The sequence below is a fragment of the Leptodactylus fuscus genome, chromosome 1, assembly GCF_031893055.1.
Source record: "Leptodactylus fuscus isolate aLepFus1 chromosome 1, aLepFus1.hap2, whole genome shotgun sequence".
In the NCBI taxonomy this organism is placed as follows: Eukaryota; Metazoa; Chordata; class Amphibia; order Anura; family Leptodactylidae; genus Leptodactylus; species Leptodactylus fuscus.
In genome coordinates, this window is record NC_134265.1 from 149,098,457 (window position 1) to 149,120,435 (window position 21,979).

Consider the following 21,979-nt stretch of genomic DNA (forward strand, 5'->3'; position numbering starts at 1 on the left):
CGGATTTGGAAATTGCATCGGTTTCTCTGCGTATATATTCTGCAATGTGTGGATGGAATTCGCTACAATCCCTTTCACTGCAGTGACTGTAAAACGCCAGTTTTTTTTCCACGTAGGTGCTAGCCTAATATTGTTTGTCCACAAGGTCTATATTACTCAAACTTGATGCGTTATACAATTTTTAACTGTGTTGGTAAACCCATTCTCTAATAGTGAAAATATATTATAAACCAGAAAATAATTTATATCAAAGTTTATTCTGAGCCTTTTCATAGGCTATGCCCCACATCTTATTAGATGTTGTAGCTGCTCCACCAAGAAGTATGCTCGAAAGTTTAAGGGCTCGTTCACACAGGGCAAGAGGGGGCGGATTTTGACGTGGAATCCACCTCAAAATCCGCCCCCTCACAATAGAGGTCTATGTAGACCACTAGCGTCCTTTTTACCGTGAGCGGTTTGTTCCCACTCATGGAAAAAAGAAGCGAGCTTCCCTTTCTTAAGGCAGATTCCATGGCTGATTCAGCCGCAGCGTCCGCCTCGCGACAGGACCCTCCAGACTAGGCCTATTCATTTGGGCATACTTCGGAGTCGCGGCAGGAGAATTTTGCTCCTATTGTGACAAGCCCTAAGTGTATAGGGATTTCAGATACACGAATATATTCGAATTATAGGTGATGTCAGTATAACAGATGAACAAAATTTACCCTGAAATTCATGTAACCAAAGTGTTATAGTGTGTTATCTATAGAGGAGTGTTTCATGAAACTAATTTGGAAGGCTCCAGTAAGGTTTTTCTGAAAAGGATGTATACAGGTATGTTCACATGTAGCAGATAAGTTGGGAAAATGTGTGTGATTCTTCTGTTTGTCTAATTGGGCTTGCCGAAAGAAATCTGCTTGCAACAATCTCATTCAGGAGAATAGAACTGAGATTCAGCTTCAGAAACAAATATTTGTTTTTCAACAAATATTCTGGCCAAGATTTACTACCGTAGTTACGACCAGATCAGACACTGGTATAAACGCACCACAATATGGGCTGACATTTTTCAAATTTCTAGACATGAGTTGTCACAAAGAGGGTTTCTTAAAGAGGACCTTTCATGGTTTGGGGCACATGCAGTTCTATATACTGCTGGAAAGCCAACAGTGCGCTGAACTCAGCGCACTGTCGGCTTTCACGATCTGTGCCCCGGGTGAAGAGCTAGCGGTCCCGGTACCGTAACTCTTTACAGTCAGGACCGTCCTTCTGTACAAGCAGCGACAATAGCGCTATACTGTGTGAGCGGCGAGGAACGCCCCCTCTCTCTGTTCACAGTACTCGTCCATAGACGAGTATTATCAGGAGGGGAGAGGGCGTTCCTCCCCGGTCTAAGAGCACAGCGCTATTGGCGCTGCTTGTACAGAAGGACGGTCCTGACAGACTGTCAGGAACGCCCTTCTGACTGTAAAGAGCTACGGTACACACTACTGTACCCGGGGCACAGATCGGGAAAGCTGACAGTGAGCTGAATTCAGCGCACTGTTGGCTTTCCAGCAGTATATAGAACTGCCTGTGCCCCAAACCATGAAAGGTCCTCTTTAAATGCACTACAATGAGCCTAAAATCTGCCAAGATTGTATTGTAACGTTCTGATCCAATATCACCCACTATGATAAATCTGGTAGTTTTCAAACAACCTAAGTTTACATGTAACTTATTAAAATCTGGCCCAATGGGTGTGAATACACCATACAATAGCATGAAGAGGATTTGTTTGCATACTCGCACAATCTCATCCAAAACAATTTTTGGTTTGAGGCATTCATGAGCTTCTTAGGCTGGGTTCACACTAGTGTCGGTGTCCGACAGCTAGTGTCCGTAGCTAATGTCAGTGCAAGATTTTAGCATCGGACACTAGTTGTGTACGTTTACAATTTTCTTTATTTTAAATGGGATATCATGTAGTGCCCTTTAGTGTGCGTGTGTGTCCTTAAGTGTCCGTTTACAAAAATGCCCGATATTTCAAGTGGCCAGCAAAATCCTACACTATTAATTAAGTAACTTCTGAAGGTAATTGATTGCACTGGATTTTATTTAGGGGTATTAGAGTACAGTGGGGTGAATACTTTTGCACGTCACATTTTTCAGATTTTTATTTGACTAAAATTTTGTAAACCATGTATCATTTTTGTACCTACCCCAATATTTGTAATGTTTCTAGTATGCCTTTTTACATATTTACTAAACCATTTTTTTTTCTAAATAAATGTATGGGCAAAAATGTATAGGTCTTTTACCACTGTAAAGACATCAGATTAAAGAGGTATCACTTTATAACCATCTGACACATTTATGCCATATTCACAGCATGTACCAGAAATGAGTTATTGGTGTAGTACAACGTATCTCAAGAATGGGGGTCCTCTGACTCCTGTTTGCAGCCGCTTAGAATAGATAGTACATACAGTCATGGCCAAAAGTTTTGAGAATGATACAAATATTAATTTTTACAAAGTCTACTGCTTCAGTTTTTCTAATGGCAATTTGCATATACTCCAGAATGTTATAAAGAGTGATCAGCTTAACAGCAATTACTTGCAAAGTCAATATTTGCCTAGAAAATGAACTTTATCCCCCAAAACACATTTCAACATCATTGCAGCCCTGCCTTAAGAGGACCAGCTAACATCGTTTCAGGGATTGCTCCATTAACACAGGTGTGGGTGTTGATGAAGACAGGGCTGGAGATCAACCTGTCATAATTAAGTAAGAATGACACCACTGGACACTTTAAAAGGAGGCTGGTGCTTGGTATCATTGTTTCTCTTCTGTTAACCATGGTTATCTCTAAAGAAACACGTGCAGTCATCATTGCACTGCACAAAAATGGCCTAACAGGGAAGAGTATCGCAGCTAGAAAGATTGCACCTCAGTCAACAATCTATCGCATCATCAAGAACTTCAAGGAGAGAGGTTCCATTGTTGGCAAAAAGGCTCCAGGGCGCCCAAGAAAGACCAGCAAGCGCCAGGACCGTCTCTTAAAAGTGTTTCAGCTGCGGGATCGGACTACCAGCAATGCAGAGCGGTGACTAAGAGGCTCTGCCTCGAAACGCGTCAGTGGTTCGGTATGTTGCGTTAGTGTTTTTGTACCAGTATGTTTTTGCCTTTTTATGTCTTTGCTCGATGTTTTGAATATTAATTCATTTATACAATTTTTCAATTAAAAGTTAAATTTGGATTTTTGGATTTGGATATTTGGATTGCTGGATACTTCCTGTTGTTGCTACCAATACATCTGTATTGTCAGGGGCCACATCATTTAGATATGCAGTGGCATTGTAACCTACAGTAGAGGTCAAAGAACAAAAGGAGTTGGTTTCCATGGTAAGTGAGCAGGTCATTGCTCAAGCAAGATTGGTGTTTGTGATACAGAAAGCTGTTTTGTGTTTTTCACCTCCTTCCTATTAGTTTGTTTCAGCAATTGCCTCAACCATTCTGAAGCATTTAAACAATATATATACTTTATCTTAAAATGTATATCTAAATTACCCATATATCATGTTTCATGCTTATATTGTTTTATAGGAGTATTTTTGAAATCTGAGGCCATTTGCAAATTCCTGAGATCACCAACCACTCTCAAAAAAGAATAATACTGTTTAATCAAGTTTTTACAGTAAGTTCACCTATGCTAGCAGTGGTGAACCTAGCCTCTCTGCTGCCTGTGGCGGACGTTCAAAAGACGCACACCCACCCCCTGGTCTGAATACCGAGGGGGGTGTGCTAGTAGTAACATTACAGTGAATACAATGAAGTAGTATGTTGTGCAGTAATACAATACTTACAGGAGATGTCTTCCCACATTTCCCATCTCTTCCCTTTGGACCGCCATGACCACTTCTTCCAGCTGTGACTTGACTCTGTAAAGTTTGCAACACACACATCTTTCACTTCTTCACGTACCCAACCCATAACGCACCCAACCCATATATGTATATATAGTGTGTGTGTGTGTGTGTGTATATATATATATATATATATATATATATATATATATACAGTCCTATGAAAACGTTTGGGCACCCCTATTAATCTTAATCATTTTTTGTTCTAAATATTTTGGTGTTTGCAACAGCCATTTCAGTTTGATATATCTAATAACTGATGAACACAGTAATATTTCAGGATTGAAATGAGGTTTATTGTACTAACAGAAAATGTGCAATATGCATTAAACCAAAATTTGACCGGTGCAAAAGTATGGGCACCCTTATCATTTTATTGATTTGAATTCCCCTAACTACTTTTTACTGACTTACTGAAGCACAAAATTGGTTTTGTAACCTCAGTGAGCTTTGAACTTCATAGCCAGATGTATCCAATCATAAGAAAAGGTATTTAAGGTGGCCAATTGCAAGTTGATCTCCTATTTGAATCTCCTCTGAAGAGTGGCATCATGGGCTACTCAAAACAACTCTCAAATGATCTGAAAACAAAGATTGTTCAACATAGTTGTTCAGGGGAAGGATACAAAAAGTTGTCTCAGAGATTTAACCTGTCAGTTTCCACTGTGAGGAACATAGTAAGGAAATGGAAGACCACAGGGACAGTTCTTGTTAAGCCCAGAAGTGGCAGGCCAAGAAAAATATCAGAAAGGCAGAGAAGAAGAATGGTGAGAACAGTCAAGGACAATCCACAGACCACCTCCAAAGAGCTGCAGCATCATCTTGCTGCAGATGGTGTCACTGTGCATCGGTCAACTATACAGCGCACTTTGCACAAATAGAAGCTGTATGGGAGAGTGATGAGAAAGAAGCCGTTTCTGCACGTACGCCACAAATAGAGTTGCCTGAGGTATGAAAAAGCACATTTGGACAAGGCAGCTTCATTTTGGAAACAAAAATTGAGTTGTTTGGTTATAAAAAAAAGGCGTTATGCATGGCGTCCAAAAAGAAACAGCATTCCAAGAAAAACACATGCTACCCACTGTAAAATTTGGTGGAGGTTCCATCATGCTTTGGGGCTGTGTGGCCAATGCCGGCATTGGGAATCTTGTTAAAGTTGAGAGTTGCATGGATTCCACTCAGTATCAGCAGATTCTTGAGAATAATGTTCAAGAATCAGTGACGAAGTTGAAGTTACGCCGGGGATGGATATTTCAGCAAGACAATGATCCAAAACACCGCTCCAAATCCTCAGGCATTCATGCAGAGGAACAATTACAATGTTCTGGAATGGCCATCCCAGTCCCCAGACCTGAATATCATTGAACATCTGTGGGATGATTTGAAGCGGGCTGTCCATGCTCGGCGACCATCTAACTTAACTGAACTTGAATTGTTTGTCCAAAATACCTTTATCCAGGATCCAGGAACTGATTAAAAGCTACAGGAAGCGACTAGAGGCTGTTATCTTTGCAAAAGGAGGATCTACTAAATATTAATGTCACTTTTCTGTTGAGGTGCCCATACTTTTGCACCGGTCAAATTTTGGTTTAATGCATATTGCACATTTTCTGTTAGTACAATAAACCTCATTTCAATCCTGAAATATTACTGTGTCCATCAGTTATTAGATATATCAAACTGAAATGGCTGTTATAAACACCAAAATATTTAGAACTAAAAATGATTAAGATTAATAGGGGTGCCCAAACTTTTTCATAGGACTGTATATTATATACAGTGGCACAATAGACTGTGGGACATTATACAGGTTGCAGGGGGGCTGCTGTGGGGCATAATAGGGGTTACAGGGGCCACAGTGGACCCTGCAACCTCTATTATGCCCCACAGTTGTCCACCCAACTATTATGCCCCACAGTGGCCCACCCATGAGCTATTATTATACTCGGGGGTCTTTTCAGACTCCTGAGTATAATAATCAGAGACCCAGGGGAGGTGAGGGAACATAATAAACAGTGTTACCTTTCCGATTCCGATGTTAATCCAAGCAGGTTTTGGGCCTGTATGGCAATGTCCCAGACATCTCTTGGTCTGGGACATTACCATACAGGCCCAAAGCCTGTGCTAGCAGTAACAGGCTGTTACTACTAGTACAGGCTTCAGGCCTGTATGGTACTGCTAGCGCAGGCTTCAGAAAAGGCCCCCAAGTATAATAATAGCAGTAGTGGGTTCACAGCCTGGCCCGGGCCTGCTCACAGCCATCCCCGCGTCCTATAGCAGAAGGGGAAGTGGGGACCGCAGTGAGCAGGCCCAGGCCCAGGGAGGTAGGTAAATAGGTCGCTACCTGCTGGGGATACTCCAGCAGATGGTGGCCTATTATAAAACAAAAAAAAAGTATGTAACTTACCGACCTCGCCGCTGCTCCCACTGCCACCACCTCTTCAAATCACCCAGCAATAAGACGTCTGCTTCTCAGTGCAGGAGAGAGCCCTCCCCGCTCTCACAGTACAGCGCTATAGGCACTGCTGTGAACAAGGACGTTCCTGACAGACTGTAGGAACGCCCTTCTGACTGTGAAGAGCTACAGTATCAGCACCGATACAGTATCAGCACAGATGTCTCCTCACCCGGGGCACAGATCGTGAAAGCCGACAGTGCGCTGAATTCAGTGCACTGTTGGCTTTCTAGCAGTATATAAAACTGTGCCCAAACCCATGAAGGTCCTCTTTTAAATGACATTAGATACAGAAATACTGTATAGTATTGTCACACCATGTAAGGGTCCATTCACACTGAGTTTTTTGGCGAGGAAAAAATCCGCTTCAGGAATTAGGAAATTTTTTTTTTCTCCAGCACAGTGTATGGACCTTGACAAAAATGCTAGTGGTTTTTCCACATGGTTTTTGCTAATTCCACGTGGATTTTCCACCCGCCCATTGACTGTGTTGGTTTTTGCAGGCAGAATCCACCTGAAGGAAGCTTTTTTCCGCTAGGAGAAAAAAAAGCTAGTGGAACCCATTGAACTCTATGAGGAGGCGTTTTTTCCACGTGGATTCTGACTCAGATTCAGCGCCAAAATCCTCACCAAAAAACTCTAAAACAGTTATAGAACCAATTGTTAAACTGCAAACATTGTCCAAAAGGTATACTTTTCTAAACATGCAGCGTAATGATCAGCTTATTTTCCTTATGTGTTCAGCATTTTACAGTAGTCTCAAGGCCACTTTTGTAATAACAGGGCACAAGTCAAGTATTCATTGCCATTTTAGCAAGATTTGTGCATAAAGTCACCCTATAGCCTCAACCTAAATGCACATTTTTCTACACAAATAATCTTGGCCAAGTAGAAGCAGTTTTAAGGCATGTACATTATCCTATTACACCATGTGTACATGTTTAACTGGCTAGACCTGTTACAGGGTTTGGCCAGGTTGTTATATGTATAATGGGGCCTGGGCTATTACAATGGTGTATTGACCGTTTCGCTTATTACTTTCCTAAGTTTGACTAGCACTAAAATGTCATGTATAATCATGTTCGACAGTTTGCACCACATTTTACATCAAAAACCTTGCAGAAACTGCTTAATAAGGCTATGGTCATCTGCGTTCCATTGTAGCCTCCTTGTAAAATAGAGGATCAAAAAGTACTGCATGGCAAAATAATGGACAATATATTGATATTAGAGATGAGCGAGTAATGAAATATTCGATATTCGTTTCGAGTAGAGCCTCAATATTCAACTACTCGATCGAATATCGAATCCCATTATAGTCTATGGGAAAAAATGCTTATATCAGGGGAAACCGACTAAAGGAGAGTCACCAAGTCCTCGAGTAGCAGGAGGAGAGTGTTTAGGAGGAGCGCTGTGCAGTTAAAGCGCACGGACCCCATTATAACTGCACAGCGCTCCTCCTAAACACTTTCCTCCTGCTACTCGAGGACTTGGTGACTCTCCTTTAGTCGGTTTCCCCTGATATAAGCATTTTTTCCCATAGACTATAATGGGATTCGATATTCGATCGCAGTTGAGCTGATAAAAAGTAAGCTGCCTCGTAACCGCAAGCTGCCAGCTCTCCCGACTAGCAAAGATGAGCCTGCGGCAAATCAACGCTGGTTCCGCAGCAGGCTCATCTTTGCTAGTCGGGAGAGCTGGCAGCTTGCTGTTACGAGGGAACTGACTTTTTTGTCATAGGAATGCATTGACCAGCGTTGATTGGCCAGTGTACAGCATTCGGCCAAGCAACGCTTGTTCTGCCGGAAGCTCGTCTGTGAGGAGTCGGAGTCTAAGATCGGACCTCAATGGAGACTGCTGTAGAACCAGCGTTGATTTGCCGAATGCTATACACTGTATAGCATTCGACCAATCAACGCTGGATCTGAATTGAATATTTACTGCGAATAGCTAGTAGTATTGGATCGAGTACGAATATTTCGAATACCGTAGTATTCGATCGAATACCTACTCAATCGAATACTACTCGCTCATCTCTAATTGGGCACAATTTTAGTCAATGAGATCCATTCATTTACATTGTATGATGAATCAGAGTTTCTGGTTTTGTCCCAATAATTAATCCCTTAAGGACACAGCCCAAAAGTATGTTAAGGACCAGGCCTGTTTTTTCAAAATTGACATGTGTCACTTTAAATGGCAATAACTTTGAGACGCTTTAACTTACACAAGTGATTTTGAGAATGTTTTCTCATAACACATTATACTTCATGTTAGTGGTAAACACTAATCAATATTTTTGTATTTACTTATTAAAAAAATAGGAAATTTGATGGAAATTTGGAAAAAATTGCAATTTTCAAAATGTGAAATTCTCTGCTTTTCAGGCAGATAGTCATACCACCCAAATATAGTAATAAATATTATCTCCCATATCTCTGCTTTATATCGGCATCATCTTTTGATTGTATTTTAATTTATTTTGAACGTTACAAGGCTTACAAGTGTAACAGCGATTTTCCAGATTTACAAGAAATGTAACTATGTTTGTTTTGTTTGTTTTACACACTTTATTTTTTATTTTTTTTAAACTTTTTTACATTTGTGCTGTAAGCACACTAGAACCTGCGATCAGAGAGGATCACTGGTTCTATACTAACTATAGACTTGCAATACACGTGTATTGCAGTCTATAGAGGAAGCTAGCTATGCAGATGCATAGACTAGCTTTCTCTCGTCCCAGCATCCAAGAGGTTAACCCTCCCCCCATCGGAGCTCACTCTGATGGGGGGAGGGATTAAGGAGCAGCGTGTAGCTGTAAATTACAGCTAACACAGACTCCTTATGCAGCCGGCAGCATGATTTATAGCCCGGCCAAAACCCCTAGGGTGCCATGATCACTATGGATCATGGCACCTTAAGGGTTAAACAGTGGGGGTCGGTGCAATCACCGTCCCTTCTGCTACAGGGGAAGCCTGGCTGTCAGATACAGCCGGCCTCCCGTGGAGATCGCACGGGCTCTGCTTCTGAGCCCGTGCGATCTCAATCACGTACAGGTACGTGGGAATGCGGGAACTAACCACATTCCCTGACGTACAGGTACGTGATTTAGCGTTAAGGGGTTAAACAAAAAAACTGTAATCCTGCTGCAGATATGAACACCGCTTATGTGTGGGCTAATGACAATTTAAAATCACATCCTCTCCACAGCTCTAAAATACTAGTACTAAGTACTAAGGCATCTAAGGGTTGCTTCACATCTGCGTTTGGTAATCCGTTCAGGGAGTCCACATGGGGACCCCCGAACGGACTACCGAACACATTGGCAAATGGTGTGCAGTGAAAGCACACAGACTCCATAGACTATAATGGGGTCCATGTGCTTTCTGCACGGAGCATGCGGACAGAAAAATACTTCACAATCTACTTTTCTGTCCGCATGACTCGTGCGGAGATCTCATGCAAAGTACACGGACCCCATTATAGTCTATGGGGTCCGTGTGCTTTCACTGCACACCCCTTGCCAGTGTGTGCGGTAGTCCGTTCAGGGGGGGTCCCCATGTGGACTCCCTGAATGGATTAACAAACGCAAGTGTGAACTAACCCTAAGGCTATGTACACATCTTTATTCAGAGCCTCCTATAATTCCATCTTGCTTTGGGATACCTTGTATATTGTTGTGATGGAGCATACATAAAAATGCAGAGAAGAAAGGGATAAGATAATCCGTGGAGGTGATTTTTAATCAGTGGGAGTGAAAGGTGATGAGTAATAGAAAATGCAATGTGACACAGCGCCAGAATCCAATGGAGCAGGGGTCTACTACGTTGTGTTATTACTCTGAGGAGAGCCAGGAATCATTAACTAGGAAATGATGAGCATCCAACCAACCATTTTTTAGCCACTCTCTAAAAATAGAATCTGTCATATTTTTTTCCAAACTACATCATACCCTGTCTTAATTTTTCCCTACTGACAGTAGAAATCAATTTACCCATACTGTACTTTTGTATGCTAGTGGTTTTTCATGACACATTCACATGATATAAAAAAGAATAAAAAATATGGAATCTACTTTGAGCTGCAGTTACTAGAAGCAATATTTCTAGGTGAGAATACATCTGTAATTCAGTACCACATTGAGGGCCATTAGGGTATGTTCACACAGAGTTTTTTGGAGCGGATTTTGACACGGAATCCGCCTCAAAATCTGCCTGAAAAAAGACTGGCTTTGATTGACTTCAATGGGAGCTGCTCGCTTCTTTTTTCCAGTAGCTAGTAGCAAAAAAAAAGAAGTGAGCTGCCCTATCTTGCTGCGAATTCCACGGCTGACTCAGCCGCGGCGCGAGGCTCCCTCCCGATTAGGCCCATTCTTCGGGAACACTTCCCGTCGCGGCTAGCCATGTGGAAGTGTTCACACGCAGAATGCAAATTCTGACGTGTGAACATACCCTTACTGAGCCACAAGGATTGCAAAATGACTTTCCAATACAGGAGCACTAAACCAAAAATCATATATAATAATTCCCTATATGACATCTCACAACATTTCCTGATTTATCTTACTCTTCTTTCCTTATGTATCATAATTACAAATCATGAAAAATAAATTAGAAAATCAATATTTTCTTCTCTATGGTAGCAGCCATGTATTTTCCCCCCTCTCTCTCCCCTTGTAATGCTAGTGAGCCAGGAAGTTTAGCAGAAGAAGGCGGATTTTAGGTTGCACACTTTTTGTCTATACAGTGAATGTTGCCATTTTGTTGGAAGAAGTTTCCCTCAAGTAACTGACAGTATGGAATAGGTGCAGTAACAGCACCAGCAATTGTACCACTAGTGCCAGCCATTGGTGAACCTAGCCTCTCTGCTGCCTGAGGCAGACGATCAAAAGACCCTCCCCCCCCCCCGTATTGAGCCCGGGGGAAGGGGGGGTGTTGTTCATCTTTTGATCGTCCGCCTCAGATAGAGGGGGGGAGGGACTGTTGGGGGTGCTAGTGGTAACATTACAATAAATACAATGCAGTAATATTTTGTGCAGTAATACTCACAGGAGACCTCTTCCCACATTTCCCGCCATGACCACTTCTTCCAGCTGTGACTTGACTCTGTAAAGTTTGAAACACAGACATATTTTTCTCCTGACTGCATTATTACACTCAGACGCATAGGCTGACTTCCTCACTAGTACTAGTACGGCGCATGTCGGGTGTATAACTATGGCGGCCGCCCGGGAGTCAGGCGGCCGCCATAGCCGCCGGATGTCTACTGTGTTACACAGTAGACAGCCAGCGCTAATGCCTCCAATCGGTCCCTGGACCGATCGGAGGCATTAACCCCTCTGGCGTCTCGGTCAAAGGCGCCGGAGGCGCCTTTTTCCCGGCGGAGCATGGGCGCCGACATTGTGCCGGTGATCGCCGGCGCCTGGAGCAAGCTCCAGGGCCGACGTCACGTTTCCATGACAGCCGGGAGCCTTTATAAGGCTCCCGGCCGGTCTGCAGCCTCTTTTTTTGCAGGCTGGTCTATGCAGCCTGCAAAAGAAATGATGATTTTTTGCAATGCATTAGCATTGTAGTACATTGCATTAGTGATCAGACCCCCTGGGGTTCAAGACCCCTAGGGGGTCTAATAAATGCAAAAAAATAAAAATAAAAAAAAGTAAAAAAAATATAAAAAAAATCTAAAAATTCAAATCACCCCCCTTTCCCTAGAACACATATAAAAGTATTTAAATACTGTGAAGCACATACACATTAGGTATCCCTGTGTCCGAAATCGCCCGCTCTACAAATCTATAACAATATTTTTCCTGTACAGTAAACGCTGTAGCAGGAAAAATAGTCAAAAGTGCCAAAATTAGAATAAAAAGTGATCAAAGCAATAGCATTTCCCAAAAATGGTAGAACTAAAAAGTCCACCCGGCCCCGCAAAAAAAGACGCCCTATGCATCCCCGTACACTGACGTATAAAAAAGTTTCGGCTGTTAGAATATGGCGACTTTTAGAAAAAAAATTTTTTAACACAGTTTTGGATTTTTTTAAGGGGTTAAAATGTAAATAAAACCATATAAATTTGGAATCCCCGGAATCGCACCAAAACACAGAATACAGGGGACATGTCATTTTGGCTGCACAGTGAACGCCGTCAAACCGAAGCCCGTAAGAAAGTCGCAGAAATGCATTTTTTCTTCAAATCCACCCCATTCTGAATTTTATTTCCAGTTTTCAGTACATTATACAGAATAATTAATGGTGGCATTATGAAGAACAATTTGTCTCGCAAAGATTAAGAAATCATATGGCTCTGGGAGCGGAGAAATAAAAAAGTTATGGGGTTTAGAAGGAGGAGAGTCAAAAATGAAAATCAAAAAATGCCATTGGCGGGAAGGGGTTAACATGCCATGTTTTTCAAATACACACACATTTTTTTATTTTCTTGCTTTTCCACATCTTTTTTCCTAAAATGTTTGGATTAGATTAAATGATTAAATTTCATTCACTTTGATGGCACATTTCTGAAGCCATAAATGCCATGTTTCATATTATGGAAATACTTTTGCAGAGTTTTCTGCATTTTTTTTAGTTAAAGCCAATAGTGGATTTAGCAGAAGGCAGAAGTATAGAGGTCCATGCATATGGAGCAAAATGGAGCTGTTTATGGTGCCGAATTTACCATGCATAAAAAAAACGTCCCATTGATTTCCACGTGGCAAAATTTACTGCGCGTTAATTCCACGTGTAGAAAAAAGAGAGCGGCACCCATTGAAATCAATGGGACGCTTTTTATTTTTACACGCGGTAAATTCAGCGCCATAAACAGTGCTATTTTGCTCCATGTATATGAACCCTAGGAGGTTCCTTTGGCTCAAGAACTGCCACAAAATCTACAACAAAAAACAGCTTTTCCACAGAATGGGGCATCAGCCTGAGGCCGGGACCCCACATAGTGTAAATGCCAGGATTTGTCCATGGCAGAAACGCAGAGGGATGTCCTCACCATTAAAGTTAAATGCTACGTTCATTTTTCCAAGCACATCTGATTATAGGGAACTGATCGGTGTAGTCTCAAGGAACACATATGGCAGACTTTAGAATTCAAGTGCTGCTATCAAGTTCAGGCGTAGCTCTACTGAATAAACAACATATAGTCTGTCTGTAAATTATTAACAAAGGGCACATTTTCAGTGACCCACGACTACCTTTAGGACCCTTGCCTTACTAGTTTACACCAAACTCATCAAGCTACATGCTAGCTTCCGTGTATTCTTTAACCCCTTAAGGACCAGGCCATTTTTTGGTTTCGCATTTTCGTTTTTCCCTCCTCACATTTCAAGAGCCATAACTTTTTCATTTTTCAGGTCACATGATAGCTTATTGTTTGCGGGACAAATTGTACTTTGTAATGGCACCATTCAATATGCTGTGCAATGTACTGGGAAGCTGGAAAAAAATTCAGAATGAGGCGCAATTGGAGAAAAAATGCATTTGCGCCATTTTCTTATGGGTTTAATTTTTACAGCATTCACTGTTTGGTACAAATGACATGTTACCTGTGTTCTACGTGTCAGTACAAACGCGGTGATACCAAATTTATATAGTATTTGAAATTTTTTGATACTTTTAAAAAAATGATAAACTTTGCAAAATAGAAAAAAACATTTGTGTCATCATGTTCTAACACCTGTAACTTTTTCATATTTCCATGTATGGAGCTGGTTGTGGTGTCTTTTTATGCGGGACAAGATGACGTTTCTATTGATACCATTTGGGGAAAGATCCGATGGTTTGATCACTTTTTATTCAATTTTTTATAGGAGGCAAAGTGTTGAAAAAAACGCTTTTTGGCTTTTTTTATTTTTTTTGCCGCTACGCCGTTCGCAGTACGGGATAAATGTTTTAATATTCTAATAGTTCAGGCATTTTGGAGCGCAGGGATACCTAATATGTTTATGTTTAATGTTCTTTAATTACTTTTATAGCTGATCTAGGGAAAGGGGGGTGATTTGAACTTTTATATTTTTTTTATTTTTTTAATACTTTTAAAAACTTTTTTTTTTCTTCTGTTACATTTATGATCAGACCCCTTAGGTACCTTGAAACCTAGGGAGTCTGATCGCTCATACTATTCACTGCAATACTACAGTATTGCAGTGAATAGGAAAATCGCAGCACTTCTATTAGACGATGCCTCTGGCATCGTCTAATAGATCTAGTGCAGAGACAAGCCTGGAAGCCTTCAATAGGCTTCCGGCTGTCATAGCAACCGATCACCGCCCTCTTGTGACGTTCAGGAGGGCGGCGATCGGCAAAACATGGCGGCGCCCATGCCGCCGGCGCCGTTTACACACTGCGGTCACGTTTGACCGCAGTGTGTAAAGGGTTAACAACAGCGATCGGCTCGGGCACCGACCGCTGCTGTTAGTGGCAGGTCCTGGCTGTATTATACAGCCGGCATCTGCCGTGTATGGAGCGAGCTCAGCGTGTGAGCTCGCTCCATACATCCCCATGCGACCCATGCGCTAATAATATTATAATTAATAGACAACTTATATAGCCTGGTAATCTTCTGTCTATAAATTCTGAATACTGATGGAAAAGCCTGCTTTGCTGAGTGATTTAAAGGGTGGCTAAAGGAATGTGCATGTGCTGTCATATCAGCAAATTTCATTATATAGATATGAGTATTTGTGACAAAGTGACTTTGGCTACACTAAACATTACATCATAAAAAACAGTATGCAGAAGATTTAGCATAGGCTAAAGTTTTTAACTTCTATGTTGCTGGTGTCAGTGTGGCATGATATGTGTCAAATTTCTGAAATGTTGCACAATGTTTTATACATCTGGCATATCTATAAGTCTTCCACATCTGTCCTGAGTTGTTAGTCCACTCTCTAATATACATCACTCAATGGCATTTTGCCACCACAGGCATTTTTCAATTGTTATTTTTTACTACCCATCTTCCAAAGGCCATACAGTGCTCTGGGAAACTGGAATAAAATTCAGAATGGGGTGGAATTGGAGAAAAACTACATTTGTGCAACTTTCTTATGTTATGCTTTGTTTTTACGGCACAATGTGCTTGGTTTCATTGTACAGATAAAATGACGTCACCTGGTACAATTATGGTGATACCAAATTTCTAGAGGTTTTTTTTTGCCATTTTAACCCCTTAAAAAATTACAAATCCTTACGATATGAAAAATTGTCACATTCTAACCCCTCACATCTGCGTTAGTATTCTGTTCAAGGGAGTCCGCATGGGGACCCCCGAACGGATCCCCATAAACCATAATGGGGTCAGTGTGCTTGCCGCCAGATTTCTGTAGTTCACAATCTACTTTCCTGTCCGCATGATTTGTGCGGGCAGCGTGCGGCAAGCTTTCACTGCACACAGCTTGCAAATGCTTAACTCCTAAGTGCCACTATAACAGCATCTGAGTGGTTTGGGGGCAAGAGCACCCCCATTTCATCCCCTTGAGTTGGCATGAAATGGGTTCCAATGGGTTGTCATGGCAGCTTTCAAGGACAACCAGGAGGAGTAGAAGGGGGGTGGACATGAGTTCCAGTCAGAACTAATAGGTAGTACTATCAAAGCCCCTATTTGGCATGATGGGGGGGCAGTACCAATACTATTAAGTTTCAGATTCTGCTGCAGTGAATACACTTTCAGAAGGTTTGGCTCCCCAGATAAATCCTTTAATTTATGAAGATACAAATATTTACTAAGACATGTCAGGAAAGCCACCTGTGACTGACTAATGCTTCTCATGCATAATACAAGGGGTCTATCAGGATGAGATATTGATGCTCAGATTGGTGGGGATCCAACCCTTAGTAACCTTACTGATAAGCTGAAAGCAGAGCTGTAGCACTGGGAGTATCACAGTGTACGGGTTTAGAAGTACAAAGCTCCTTTATCTTTAGTAGGTGAGCTGGGTTACTACACCACAGCCCCCATTGACTTGGCTCCAACTAATCTAAAGTAGAGAAGGCACCTGACTCACACACACAACAAAGGTGAATTTTCTTGTCCCAGTCTCTGCACTATTATTACAATTTGTTCCAAAATTCCTCATGTGCACAAAAATCCTCATTCATGCAAGATTGCACATACGATTTTCAAGTATTACGTTTGGTATACAATCCACCTGCAGACTTCAAAGAGACATTTAATACTTGCCTTTCAGAAATCAGTTTGTTAAATTCCTTGACTATCTGAAAAGATTAAGACTGATATCGATGGGAGGATTTTCTTCTAATATGTTTACATTGCTACATAAATATGTGGAGCTGCATTATACAATACATATATAAAAATGCTTTTCAGTAGAATTCCCCTAATCTACTCCTAGTTAACCCCTTCCTGCCCTTTTTTTTTTTTTTTTTTTTAAATTATTATTGTTTTTTGATCCCCATCTTACAAAAACTCTAATTTTTTTTTTTTTTTTTTTTAAATTCCATTCACAGACTGGTATAAGGGCTTATTTTTACAGGATAAATTGTACTTTTTAATGGTACAATTTAATATTTTAAATGATGTACTGGGAAGTTGGAAAAAAATAGATTGGAATGAATTTAAAATATAACTTAATTTGTACCACTTTCTTATGAGTTTTGTTTTTGCATTGTTTACTGTGCAGAAAAAAATTACGTTACTTCTATTCTGCAGATTAGTATGATCGTAGTGATACCCAATTCATATAGTTTTAATACCCTTAGGGCTAGTTCACACGTGAGTATAAGGGGAGGTTTTTGACAGCGGATTTCGCGTCCAACAAACGTCTATATGCAGCTTTGGCTTAACAAAGAGCTACTCTTGTGTCTAGACATACGGGGCTGCTGTTAAAGAGGAGTGTACCTGTCCTCCTTCTTGTGCTGCCTAGAGAGCAGGGCAGGTTAACCCTATAATAACCTCCCTACATACTCCTAGTTCCCAGTATTGAGTATTGCATTGTGGACAGGAATTTTTTCTTTATATCTATGAAGAACTTTTTCCATTCAATGCCAGAATATAAGTTTTTCTTATAGAGCACTGAGTATTTTCCAATTGTGGGGGCTCTGTTTGCTATAAGATTGGATTATCATTTAAATAAGAGAAGGTATCCATATAATATTTGAGTGTGTCCATTCTCTCATCAAAATCTGGTCATCATCTAGCGTATTCACCCTTCTGATTACTTTTTATTTGAGAGTCTTTTTATTGATATCAATAAATGTTGAGTTTTAGATTCCTTTTGTTCAGTGGATTTATGTGAGAATTGGGAACTACTGCTTAGTGGATTATGACTTTGGTAACAGACTGTACTGGAAACATTGAAAGGAACAGCAACAGCTAAAAACATGACCAATAGAATGTTATCTACTGTGGCCAGTGTTCAGTGTCTGAGCTGTTTTCTGCATGAAGTTGGGTGGATGAGTGTGCAATTTTTTTGCCGTTCACTTATCAGAATGAGTGGTGTAAAGATGACCTATCACTTGAAAACAGTAAAGTTTACAAAAAGGTGGTAATGAAAATATTTCTATAGTATATTAAATAGTGTCATTAAAAAGTGCATTTTGTCCTGCAAAAAAATGAAGCCCTCATTCAACTCTTTAACTTAAAAAATATAGTTATTTTAGAATGCAGAAAATAAAAGACAAAAATGAAAGATGTGCAGGGACTGAAGTAGTACTTCAACACTAAAGCCCCGTTCCCACAGAGTAACGCGCTGTTAACACGTGTCGTGTCAGAGTGAGGCGCTTCAAAACAGATCCCATTGACTTCATTGGGTGCCGGCTTACAAGCGCTACACATTGAAATCAATGGGTTATAAATAGAGATGAGCGAACAGTGAAATATTCGTTATTCATTTCGATTAGCCGCTCAATATTCGACTATTCGAACGAATATCGAACCCCATTATAGTCTATGGGGAAAAATGCTTTGTTTCAGGGGAACCCACAATTCGACTCAGGAGAGTCACCAAGTCCACTATGACACTTCAGGAAATTATGCCAACACCTCTGTAATGCAACTGGGACAGCAGGAGAAGCATGTCTGGGGACATCTAACATGCCCAAGTCACAGTTTTACCCCACCATCACAGCCTATCAACTACACACTTTCCACACTCAAAAAAAATACTATGAAAGTGGGAAAATACATGGAAACCTTCTTTCCTCCCCAATTGGATGGACAGAAACCCAAATTTTAAGCTAAAGAAACATTACCAAGCACTCCTTTAAATCACGTTGCCCATGACAACCACAGATGGAATAGGCAATGGGAAATCCAACCCTTAACTGTCATTGTGGATGTGTGTGTGTGTGTGTGTGTGTGTATGTGATGTGGTAAGACCTTCCAAAATTCACTTTTCTGGCCCTTAACGTGAGCCCTTCCAAATTAAGTTACAGGATCTTAAGCTGAGCTACCAACAGAGATTGAGGCCCTTCAGGTGACTTCAGCCTCTTACCAGCAGAGTTTTAGGCCCTTTAACTTAGTTCAGCCTTGCATCAGCAGAGTTTTTTGCCCTTTGGATGAGTTGAGCCTTGCACCAGCAGAGTGTTATCCCCTTTAAAGGGGCTCTATCAGCAAAATTTTGCTGTATGAGCCCCACATATGCATGAATAGTAGGGTTGAGCCAATCTTTACTTTTCAGGATCGATTTTGAAATCCAATTTCTGATCATTTTTCATTCGAACCCGATCTCGATCCCAATTCTGATCCCAATGCAAGTCAATGGGATTTTTTTACTAATCGGAGATCAGATTTTAAAAATAATCCTATTCACTATACAGCATGGAATCTAACAATTGAACACTTTAATTGTTAGAATCCACGCTGTGTAGTGATTTTTTTTTTTTTATCACTAAGTAGCCAGAGGATTTTTTTTTAATCCTCTGGCTACTTAGTCCCCCCTGGTGTCCACTTACCTGCAGAGATGGCTGATCCGGTGCCCGGTGTTCTTCTTCGCCTCGCTGCCCCCTGCCTCCCAGGTTAGGAGAGTGTAGGCATATTAGGAGAGTGTGGGCGGGTACTGGGAGGGGAGACGTCACGTCTTCCCGCCCTGTACCTGCCCACACTCTCCTAAGCCACAAGCCCCGCCTTCTTCCTAGCTCTTTAACACTAACCTGGGAGGCGGGGGCAGCAAGGCGAAGAAGAACGAGAACACCGGGCACCAGACCAGCCATCTCTGCAGGTAAGTAGCTAATAGAGATGTTAGCTAGTCTCCCATTAGAATGAATGGATGCAGCCGGCGCGCAGGGGGTTAAGGCTGTGTGCCGGCTGCTTCCATTCATTCCTATGGAACCGCAGCGGAGCCTTCACACTGAATATACACTCCGCTCAGAATGAGCGGAACATATAATCAGTGTGAAGGCTAACATTGTTAGCTTTTCCCACAATGCTTAGACAGTAGCAAAGCATTGTGGGAAATAATCACTGATCTCGATCCCACCTAAAAAGATCGTGTTCGGAATTCCGATCACGATCGTGAAATTTTCTCAATCGCCGATCGGAAGCTGATCTTTTCCGAACACGATCGCTCAACCCTAATGAATAGCTTTTAAAAAGGCTATTCAGGCACCACTAATCTTATTTTAAAATAAAACTATAAAAACCTATAGGTAAATCATACTTGAACGTGCACCCTGGGCGGTGATGCACAATCCGACGTCATCTTCTGGCATGCCTAACTCTTCTTTCTTCTTCTTTCGGCGATGTCCTGGCTCTTCCCCGGCTTCATCTTCATCCGGTTGAAATCCAGCGCGTGCGCAGTAGCGCTCCCTCCGGAGCTACTGCGCACACTCGAATGGCCTGATGTTCGATCGAATACCTATTTGATCGAACAGCATGTCAGAGCGCAGCGCTTCAAAACAGATCCCATTAACTTCAAATGAATGGGTTTTAAAGCTGACCTCTGGGAAGCTGTCCCCTGTCCAATTTCTCGGAGGTGAGGGCGGAAACCAAGCAGAATGGCGCAGGATGGACAGCGGGCGCAAGTGTGAACGCCCCTTTAGTCTGATTTCTGTCTCTACTTTAGATACTGGACCTGATTTGCTGTTCTCCATGTATAACCTCTTGGTTTCCTGGTCCTTCAATACCACTGCCTGCCCCTGATCTTTGGATCAAACTCAACTATGCTTTTGCCTGACCCTCTGGTGTTTCACATCAGAGACTCTCTGACCTTCGATTCAGCTGCCATCTTTGATACAGCTGATCTCTGTGCAGGGGTTAAAGAATGAAAACCAGGTTATCATTTAGGTATAATCAATTTTTATTGGAGAATTTTCAACAGGAAAAATTAAACAAACTCAAACGCAATATGGGAGAACAAAACACCCCAAGAACAACAGGAAAGGCCACGCAGGGCCACAACATTATGCAGGTATCCCCGGGGGAACCCCTGGCAATATAGGGGTTAGGCAAGAACTGAAACAGAAACTCGCAGGGAAATATAGGGGCACAGCCCCCAACAAAAATCAAAGCAAAGGAGAACAAACAAGACCACACACGCAGGACGGAGACAAAAGGGAGGGAAAAAAGAAAGGACTAAAGACAAGAACAGGACAAGGGAAGAAAGATATGGGTGATACCAACTGAGTATCATTTAGACAACAGCCTTAGAAGTAGCCCAAAAGTCAAACCAGTTAAGTGGCACAGTGGTCCAGGGCAGTTTTAATGCATTGGTGGGCTCAGTGCAAATGTTTCATAATTGGACCCCCTCATTATTACCTCTTAGAAATATCTGAACCACACAAATTATAAAACCCCATCAGTGGCTCCCACATGGTATAATACACCTTAGTGGCCGTCATACAGTATAATACCTCCTTAGTGGTTCCATAGTGCACCCCGTATTATGTCTCCTTTCCAGGTTACCCCTCACAGAATAATGTCCCCTTTCCAGTTTGCCCCCACAGTATCATGTCCTCTTTCCAGGTTGCCAAAGAAAAAAAAAACCACCTAGTGCTCACCTTTCCATGGTCTTCTGTTTCCTTTTGTCTCTGCTGCTGGCAGCTTCAGGGAGCAACAGGTGCAATGTAAGTGACATTGCTGCATTGAGCCCCCTGCTCCTTTGTAGTGCACCTGGAGCAGAGACAGCGCAGCGGCTGAGTGGTGATGGAGCGAATGCCTGTACTCCACTCATCTGTGCCAGTGGAATACTATGAACTATCAGGGCAGTCTGGAACAGTGGGATAGCACTCTAAATGCAGGACTGTCCCGCTGTCTCAAGGGGTCCCCACTACCATAGCACCCAGTGCCAGTACACCATTGGCCCTATAGCTGACATGGTGCTCGGTACTATTAGGGAACATTATCTGTAGGGGGGCATATTACCTATGTAGGATGGACTATTAGCTGGGGGGACAATATTAGGGACTAGAGATGAGCGAGTAGTATTCAATCGAGTAAGTATTCGATCAAATACTACGGTATTCGAAATACTCGTACTCAATCGAGTACCACTCGCTGTTCGAATGTAAAAGTTCGATGCAGAACCAGCATTGATTGGCCGAATGCTATACAGTCGGCCAGTCAATGCTGGTTCTTCTCCTACCTTTAGAAGTCTTCTCCGTGCAGCTTCCCCGCGGCGTCTTCCGGCTCTGAATTCACTCTGCCAGGCATCGGGCCTGGGCAGAGCCGACTGCGCATG